Raw genomic sequence first — 9,916 nt, 5'->3', positions numbered from 1 at the left:
TGGTGAATACTCAACGATTTAATAGCCAATAGTGGGTAACTGTTTTTGGGTGGGTTTGGTTTCCTTTTTGGTTTTTCTCTTTTCCTATTTGCTTGGGTTTTAGTTACAAGAAAATAGGATGAATAGTTTTTTATTTTTTTTTGAGAAAGTGAGGGTGCGCCAGGGTGTATCCTGGTCCCCCTAGCTCCGCCACTGCTCTTGGAGAGTGGAGAAGATGGAGAATGGAGGTGATCCCCCACCTAATTTATAGCTTGTGACCTTTGGTCAATGTGGCTCTTGAATAAGCTTAAATGCGGATGCAATAAAGTGCATGACTGCTATTACAGAATTATTGTAACGACTGCCTTTCCATCTTTGAGCGTTACAAGACCTGGCTGAGGTCTTGGTATAAACAACCTGGCTGAGGTCTTAATATGAACGACCTGGTTGAGGTCTTGGTACAATCGACCTAGCTGAGGTCTTGATATGAGAGACTTTAGTATAATTGACCTGGCTGAGGTATTGGTATAATTCGTTGATGAATTGTGCTGGACACATGTATAATATATATTGGCTGTGTATATTAGTCCGTCAGAGTGATGTTGTCATAAAGTACGGAAGCATCTTGTTTCCTGCAATCACACAACCAAACATAATATGGGCTTTGGTTTTAATATCAACTCTGGTGCTTGTATCTGTCTTGATTTTGACCTAGAATAGGTCTGTGGGCGACCGTAGCAAGGATCCATTGTAGCGTATATCTAAAACTGTTGACTCAAAACTTTTGGTCATTAGATCAGTCACATCTAACTATTGTTTGTATTAGAGCAAGACCAATGGAGAGCTGCTAAATTGGGCTGCTAAAAGGTGCCACATAGGCCTTTTAGCTTTGCCCAGCCAAATTTGGCACTCCAAAATCAAAAAACCAATCCAATCGCGTTTTCTGTTTCGAAGTACTAAATGATACGGATGGCATAGTTTCTGCCGTCCGTCTATTATTTTGTAATTTAAGTTAAATTTTTTTTGGACGGACATCATAGTTTCTGCCGTCCATCAAAATTTAACACACGAACGGCAGAAACTATGATGTCCGTCTCCCGAACTTATTAGAACAGCTGCTAGCAAAGGTTTTAACTTTGGCTGGGTTTTTGACTCATTCCAAATTTAAGACTCTTTTAGCAGCCCCATTAGAATGACATTTTTGTGGTTGGGGTGCTATATCTGCCTTTAGCAGCCCATATAGCCCCCATTGGACTTGCTCTTCGACATTAGACTAACTGACAACAAGCTATTCTGTTGATCGATGTCGTGGAACCTATATAATTTTTGCTTTACTATTTCTATATTATCACCCTGTATGTGTCCTTTAATTTCTTTCCAATCGCTCTTAGCAAATGGTGGTGATTATCAAAACTCTTTGCTGATGAAAATGCCCAAAGCAAAACTCTTCATCAAATTGGAAATAATGGGCTTACCCTATTGCACAAATATCATGTTCGTAAGCTACAAATGCATAAAAATAGCCAGACAGATGAATTGATAGTTATTCATTATCATTGAAAAACAATGATCAGTACTATGGAATAATTTAATCAATGCCCCATCACAGAGCACACAGTGAAATAACCTTTGTGTGGAGATTGCAATATATAGTAACACTAAGTTAAATTTCTAGCAAGCTAGACAACTGTCTAGTGTGTTCCCTAGATAACTATTCATCTCCAGATCCTATTGATTAGAGATTTGAGAGCCTCTCTAAAAGAAGATCAAATGTACCCTCTCGGTCCAGCATGCTGACCCTAACATATTTGGTGCTCACACCACAATGTTTTCCACTCCTTTGTAAGGATCTTATGGCCCTTGAGAAAGTTTTCAGAGTCTTCAATCATTCCTTTGGATTGCAACCAAGCAAAAGCAGGATGTGTCTTAGTAGGCACTCCTGAGAAGTTACAAATTTCGGTTGAGTACTCTGGAAGGCTAAATAGGCCATTCAGTTTGATGACTGATGTAAGGCGCTCCCATCTTTCAGTCATGCGACGGCGTCCATAGTTGAAAAACTCTCATCCGACAAATCTTGGCAACTATCTGACACAGCTCTAAGAATTTTTGCTGCTCGCAGCTGAGATTCCTTAGACACTCCAATAGTACTGATTTCAATATACTTTCTCATCTTTTCAGCCACATTTTTGTCCTTGACAATAGCCCACCTGAAATAGAACAAACAACATTAGCCCACCTGAAAATAGAACAAGTCGCCAACCAAATTTTAAGCTATCAAGTATGCACTGAATTTATAAACTACACCTTGTGTACTTTTATTTTGATTAGGTACATGAGGCGTGCTTACCCTATTCGAGATCCTGCATGACCGGTGCTTTTGGAGACTGTAAAAGCATCAGGTCATGATCAGTTGGTGAAGTGATTGCCGTGTACTGCGGCCAGTAGTACGCCAAATCATGGACCACGAATCCGTCACTGCGATTTACAACAGGTTCTCTAAGACGGCCATCAGGATTGTTTGGTGAAGTCACAACCTCAATGTATGGCTCGTCCTTATCATATGTCGAAGCATCACCAGCCCATTTATATAGGCCCGATTTCAAGTAATCAGCCACTGTTGGATAACACTATAATCAACCAGGAAAGCACCATCGATCAGTACAGATATTAGGCGAAGTTTTTCATCGATGGCTAAAATCAATGAGACTTACTGAGTAGTATGGGACAGCAGACACCACATTGATGGGCTTATGGGCATCAGGGGATGAGTGAGCATAAAGTGCCGCTTGAAAAAGTTGAGTTGAACCGGTTCCCACAATTAGATAGCGATCATCAGTAACTGCATTGCCAACCAATTTGTGCAACCTTTTGATCTCTTCAGCAAACTCTGGCTCTAGAAACCAGCAGAAGTTTTTGACATCAGAGAAATAGCTTAAAGATTGATACCCGCTGATCGTGATGGTGCACTTGTCTCCCATCTTTTGCCAGTACTCTTCGAACATTGTTGGATCTCCACTGTAAATTTAGCCCAGGCCAATTCCACTATGTTAATCAACATCCAAAAAACAAAAAGAAATAAAGAAAAAAAAGTTCTAGTATGGGCCTATTCAGTATGTTAATCGAGTATATATGTATAGTCATAATCATACTTCAAAAAAGCAACATTGTTTTCCCTTTAAATCTCAATTTCCATACAAGAAATAAAAAAATCAAAATAAATAAATTTGTGACATGGTATCAAAAGTGTATGTAATATAGATCAACATTATGCATGGCACATGGATACGCATAACAGAGAACCAATAGATAGAAACCATGAAAAAGATGTATCTTCAATTCACCTACTGGTCAAGATTGATAACAGAATCGGAAGAGTGTTTCTTTGTGACATTCTCTTTTGCTTCCAAAGAAGAAGAACGTTGACTGGCATGTTCTTGCTTTAAACCACACATCTTTGTTTTCTTGCTCACTTACAACTTTAGAATTCAACTGTTGTTGCACTGCACAACAATGCTTGGATGGTGTCTCGTATATATAGACAAAACAGAGAAAACAATGTTGGTTAGATTCATAGTTTTAGAAGAAATGAATTGGATAATTCCTAATCTAAGTTCTTTTGGTTAAGTTTAGGTACCTCATTATTGACAACCTTATTTTGGAAAGGTAATTTAAGAAAATTTCTAGCACGTTTTAGGACAGAAATTGATTAATTTCGATTAATTGGTGACATATACTTCAAATGCTTGTTATTTCCACCCAAAAAAAATAAGATAATAAAAAGTTGAATCAGACAGAATAGGTATCGAATTGATGAAGGAAGGGACTATCATATTTGTACGATTTCATTTCATGGGAACAAAAACATGCTTTGTCCAAGATATCGCCGATGGGTGAAACTGGATGGCACCGGTAATCTCAAATTTTAATCGACTGTTACATAGTTTTCATTGTGGCAAGTAGTGTTAGAAAAATGATTTGCTCAAATCCATTTAAATATGAATGAGTAGTTTGTCTCCCCAAGTTACCCCACTTAAGATGAAATGGGTTTTTCAAACAAGACGTAATGTGAGAAAAACCTTTTCAAAATGATGCATTTGTTTGAAACAGTGCATTATGCGAGAAAAGGTGCGACTTTTCGAAATGTGCACCGGTTTCAAACAAGCGGTCATCATGCCGAAAAGGTGCAACCTTTCAAATAGGCACCGGTTCAAAAAAGGTCTATATGCCGAAATGGTGTGTCCTTTCAAACATGTGACTTTTCAAAGAGTTGCTTACTTTTTCCCAAGAGTCATTTGTGTTGTTTCGAAAAGGCACCACTCACCTATAAATAGTGGATGAATTTGGAGAGAAAAATACACCGCATCACACGAGTTCGATCTTTCTCTTCTCCCTCGCTTTTAGTCAAATACTATGTCAGGTTTATTTGAGTCTATAGAATTGAAGTGCTAGCTTTCTATGAAGGAAATCCGCTCTATCTTGGGAGATAGTTTCCCATCAACCTTCAAGCAAACGCGTGAGGGGAAAATTTGTCTTAAGGACATAGTGTATCTACACTAGGCTCGGATTTAATTAAGAAGTACAAGACACTTTACAAGACAAAAGGTTTGTATAGTTTGGTAATTGGTAAAGAGTAAGTACAATTAAGTTGTATATTCCTAACAACTTAAGACAGATTTCTTTTTTTCTTCTTCTTTACCGAAACGTAATTTGTTTTGTTTTCTTTTTCTTTTTGGTTTAAGGAAATAACGAAGGTGTGCTTATATTTTAGAATAGAAATGACAACACCACCGTGTTCTCCTATTCATGCCGCTCCTATTTCATTTGTTAGACCTACTAGTTCGTTGAATGGTATGAACATTTTGGTCCCCGATGATCGACCTTTATGTTCGTAGAAGTGGAACTCAATAACTACGGTGTATACTAGCAATGGTAGATACTTGGTTCAACTCATAACGTTAATCTCGAGTATGTATAATGCAGGCTATTGGATTGAAACTAGCAGAATGTACGGGCTCTATGAGAGGCTTGAACCAAGAAGCCGAACCGGTGAAAAGACTTCGCTTTGGAAGTTGACATTAAGATGCAATAACCGGGCGAGGAAAGGTAGACCTGATGGTAGCTCACTTAGACCATTTTCAAGTCATTCTTGGAATGGACTTCTTGAAAGCAAACAAGGTGGTGGTAATGCCACACTTGGAGGGAATTATGATCCAAGATTCCGAGAATCCTTGCTTCATTCCAGATGTTAGGAATGGCTAGTGCTAAAAGGGTTCTAAAAATATTGTATTATTTGTAAGATGTATGTGTTTTACTATTGCGCCAAAGAGTGCCAATAAAGAAGATTGTTTAAGATATTGTTCTGTAAGCATACTTGTAAGCAAAATTGAGGTCTTAGAAGTGTTTCGACACTATATGAATGATATGTGACATTCTTTAACAAGACACCTCACTTGCTAAACATATATCTAAATGGTTTTCCAATTTATTGACTTTGTCATGAGAAATTGGGAAAATATGGGGAATTATGAATCTCCTTGAATTAATTAATTCAAAATTGGAAATTTGTTGAAGCATTACTCAAAAGACATCAAATGTGGTGTTTTACTCTAGGAGAGATGCATAAATTTCTTAGAAATCCTCAAAGCAAACGTGCATATAAGGTCCACTATGGAATCAGAATTCATAGCATTGGACAAGGCTGGAGAAGAAGCAGAGTGGCTTCGAAATTTCTTAGAGGATATTCCAAACTGGGCTAAACTGCGTGCCAAAGAAGTGTGTATACACTGCGGATGACCTAATCTGCTATTAGTAGAGAACGAGTAGCATGTATAACGGAAGTCTCGACATATACGCCGTAGACATAATACCGATTAGACAATTGCTCTCAAATGGAGTTATCTCAATCAACTATGTAAGGTCAAAAGATAACATTCGGATCCGCTTACAAAAGGTTTAACAAGAGAGCAAGTAGAAAGATTATCAAGGGGAATGGGCTTAAAGCTTTTGAGATAATCAACCAAGAGTCATCATAATGGAAAAACCAACCTAGTTGACTGGAGATCCCAAGATCTAGGTTCAATGGGCCAACTGAATTATGTTTGTGACTCAGTTAGCACTAGGGAGTAATATTATACTCTAACCCATTCCTATATAAGACAGTGCATATCTGCTGCGAGAACCAGGATAAGTCAAGCTTTTAATGATTTACTATATCTTGGAAAATTATGTTATCCAAGTGGAGTATTGCAGGATATTCTTTATAAAAATCACCTATGTTAGTGCGAAGTGGGGCCGCTTCTATGAGAATTTTAAAGACAAATGTCTCAAAAGCACTATCTGAAACCAAGAAGTGTTCAAGGCCAAAATGAACACAAACGTGAGAACCAACAAGATTCGAGGCGGATGCTGGCGTGAAGATGATTGTCTAGGTTTATACAAACGGCCGAGTTCAAGGACATTAATTGAAGTCTACCGATCGTCCAATTAAACCGATCGTCTTTCACTAAGGCAAGTTCAAGGCCTCCCATGCTACTTGACTCGACGTCGCGGTATCTTTTCATTTGTAAAAGAACGTAAATCGGATGTTTATGATAGAAGAAGCCAAATTTTCATTCATGTGGGGGATTGTTAGAAAAATGATTTGCTCAAATCCATTTAAATATGAATGAGTAGTTTGTCTCCCAAGTTACCCCACTTAAGATGAAATGGGTTTTTCTTGAAACAAATGTGAATGTGAGAAAAACCTTTTCAAAATGATGCATTTGTTTGAAAAATTGCATTATGCGAAAAGGTGCGACCTTTCGAAATGTGCACCTTTGGTTTGAAACGATTGTATCATCATGCCGAAAAGGTGCAACTTTTCGAAATAGGTAACCGGTTCAAACAAAGGTTATATGCGAAAATGGTGTGTCCTTTCAAACATGTGACTTTTCAAAGAGTTGCTTACTTTTTCCCAAGAGTCACCGTGTGTTGTTTCGAAAAGGCACCACTCACCTATAAATAGTGGATGAATTTGGAGAGAAAAATACACCAGATCACACAGAGTTCTGATCTTTCTCTTCTCCCTCTGTTCTTAGTCAAATACTATGTTGTGTTCGCTGAGTCTATAGAATTGAAGTGCTAGCTTTCTATAGAAGGAAATCCGTTCTATCTTGAGAGATAGTTTCCCATCAACCTTCAAGCACCGTGAGGGGGAAAATCTGTCTTAAGGACATAGTGTATCTACACTAGGCTCGGATTTAATTAAGAAGTACAAGACACTTACAAGACAAAAGGTTTGTATAGTTTGGTAATTGGTAAAGAGTAAATACAATTAAGTTGTATATTCCTAACAAGTAGCACCTGTATCAAATTATGGTCGCAGATCAGTTAGAATAATCCGCCAAATCGATACATAGTTTTTCATTATGACATATTCCTTCTTTCCACTTTTGGTTCTTTAATTGTTGAACAGACTGAAATGCATACAATTTGCGGTATTTCGTCAAGCCTTCATTGTTTTCTCACAATCATTAAGTAAAAATAAAACACTACGAGTCTGTCTCCTACAATAATTAGGATAAAATACTGAAATCGTGATTTATTAGGCAAAACCTATTTCTTAGTGTGACCTTTTGGTATCGTGCGTTGGTGCTATAACTTAATACCAAAGATAGAACACGCTCTGTTTCAGTATTTGTTCTGGAGCCATAAGCATTACGATTTTTGTTTTTTGGTTTTTGGTTTTGTTTTTTGATAAGGTATAAGCATTAGGCTTAGTCCAATAAGCTAGTCTGTAATCTCATTTTCCCTAGTTGAAGCGAGTAAGTGCGTATGTTGGGGCTAAAATTACTATGATCACTCAATCTCATGCAAGCACGTGCTTGCTCATGATGGACTTCTGTTTCCACATAACAATCCATTAGTAAACTAAGATGATCAAATAGAATAGAAAGACAAATAAACGACAAGGCCATGATGGTTTCAATGATTAATATATAACAAATAATCCAATTGATAAGGTAGCTAGTTTACTAGTTAGTTATTATCATATATGTACATGATGAATTTGACTTCGAAAGCACCATTGTATACTTCTATATAGTTGAATAGTGACATATACAATTGCAATGGATTGAATTATCTCGCATAGATGAAGTAGCAATAGATCATATAGGAATTCAAGAAAATGATGTTATAAACTTTTCTTGGATTAATACATGGTAAGTATCCATTTGGTTAGTACAAATTTTTTTCAACGTACTAGTAACTGGAAAAGTATGACGCTAGCTTTTGATGGACACAAACACTACATCGAAGTAGAAATTCATTTTAGAGCACATAAATATAAAACCGTACTTCCTTTTTGCACATCATTACTCTTAAAATACGATCACATCTCTAAAATCAAATTACAATATTATCCTAAACTGAATCACAACTCACATGACAACAATATATATATATGGTCAATGTTTGATAAACAAATACACGAATTTAAGGTTAATACATGTAACCCACAAACAGAAACTGCAACTAACAGTTTGAATCAGTTGTGATTCCCTGCAAAGGAGACATATCAGGTTAACCATGTCCACCTCACATGCTCCAAATGTCCTGCTACTACGAGTCAACGTGTGACCATGTTACCTAGCCCAGAAGTTGTAAATGTTTTGGGCCGAAGTACCTTCATGGAGGCCCGTTTTAGAAACATAGGCCCAGCATTACAAAGCCCATGAACAAACTCACGCTAATTTACAGTAGGAGGGGTTCTAGGGACATCTTATCTATGTAAACAAACTCAAAATCGTCAGGGCATCTCCAATGGAGAGTATATATATACACCTCTACATAAGTGCCACATAGGTATCACTAAGATTTTATGACCCCTCTTTCACATTAATGGTTTCAACATCCAAAATGGTATCCAATGCAACAAAGTTTAAGAGTGTGTAAAATTAAAAAATTGAGAAAAAATGACGGTCAAAGTCCGTCGCAAGTGGTTTAACTAAAAAAAGAAATAAAATGCACGCCACTTTGAGTAATGTCCGTAGTTTATTAAAACTGGCCCAACCAATAAATGACAGTCTTTACCCGTTGCAAACGTTACAATTCTAAAAAAAATAAAACAGACGTGAGTTTAGGTGACGTCCGAATTTCTTTTTAATTGGGTCATTACTTCAAGTGACGCCCGAAATGTTTATTAACTAATAGCCGGATGGGGAATTTCCCACCACCTTTATTAACTATTAGCTTAACACCTGGGATTTACACCCCCCATTGGAAACATGTTTTTATATTTAGAGTGTAAATTTTACACTTTAAACAATTTACACCCTCCATTGGAGATGCCCTTAGGGCATTTCTAAGTTTTGGATTAGACTAATTTTTTGTAGATATGATTTTCTAACTATTTTAAACATTGTCACAAATAATCAAAAAAATAAAAAATTTCTAAACTTGCCAAATATAATATAAAAAATGGTGAAAATGAACGGTCTACAATTAGGCAAATTTTGTAAATTGTTAACTATATTTGGCAAGAAAATAGTCAATTAACATAGTTTCAACTCCATGACTTACCATTTCATAGTTATCTATTTCAGTGTCGTGTGTTTGAAGTTTGAACAACAAAACTCTTTATGCAACTTCTGGTTTAGATTTTTTCTTTGATACCTATACTGTGATCTTTTAATTTATTTTTAGTTATTGTCCTAGATTGGAGACTTGGTTGTTCTTTTTGCTAGGTAAGCAAGGAATTTATTAGAATGAAGAACATACAATGTTGTATAAGAAGGGCAGTAACATGTTTACTCTTCTTTTTGTCTAAGCTCAATATTACAGGCCTTAGAATCCAGTGGTTTTAGAGCATCTTTACGTGAGATACTATCCTAGTATCAAACACCAAATTTTACCAAATTTCCAATAATTTGGTGTTTTTTCATCTTCAGGAGAGACA

The 9,916-nt window shown here is 36.7% G+C and overlaps 1 pseudogene across 1 annotated transcript; it reads right to left on the bottom strand.

The window, feature by feature from the left end:
* Nucleotides 1–1,511: 1,511 nt before the first annotated feature.
* LOC147523663 (tryptophan aminotransferase-related protein 2-like) lies at nucleotides 1,512–3,468 on the bottom strand (annotated as a pseudogene). Its single transcript, XR_015196739.1, has 4 exons — nucleotides 3,325–3,468; nucleotides 2,691–2,994; nucleotides 2,327–2,606; nucleotides 1,512–2,186 (listed from the first exon to the last, which is right to left on the bottom strand). The product of XR_015196739.1 is annotated as a tryptophan aminotransferase-related protein 2-like (transcript).
* Nucleotides 3,469–9,916: the final 6,448 nt, after the last annotated feature.

The sequence above is a fragment of the Coptis chinensis genome, chromosome 1, assembly GCF_015680905.1.
Source record: "Coptis chinensis isolate HL-2020 chromosome 1, ASM1568090v1, whole genome shotgun sequence".
Taxonomy (NCBI): domain Eukaryota; kingdom Viridiplantae; phylum Streptophyta; class Magnoliopsida; order Ranunculales; family Ranunculaceae; genus Coptis; species Coptis chinensis.
Note: the sequence above shows the minus strand (reverse complement) of the source record. Positions and strands in the feature narration are given on the sequence as shown.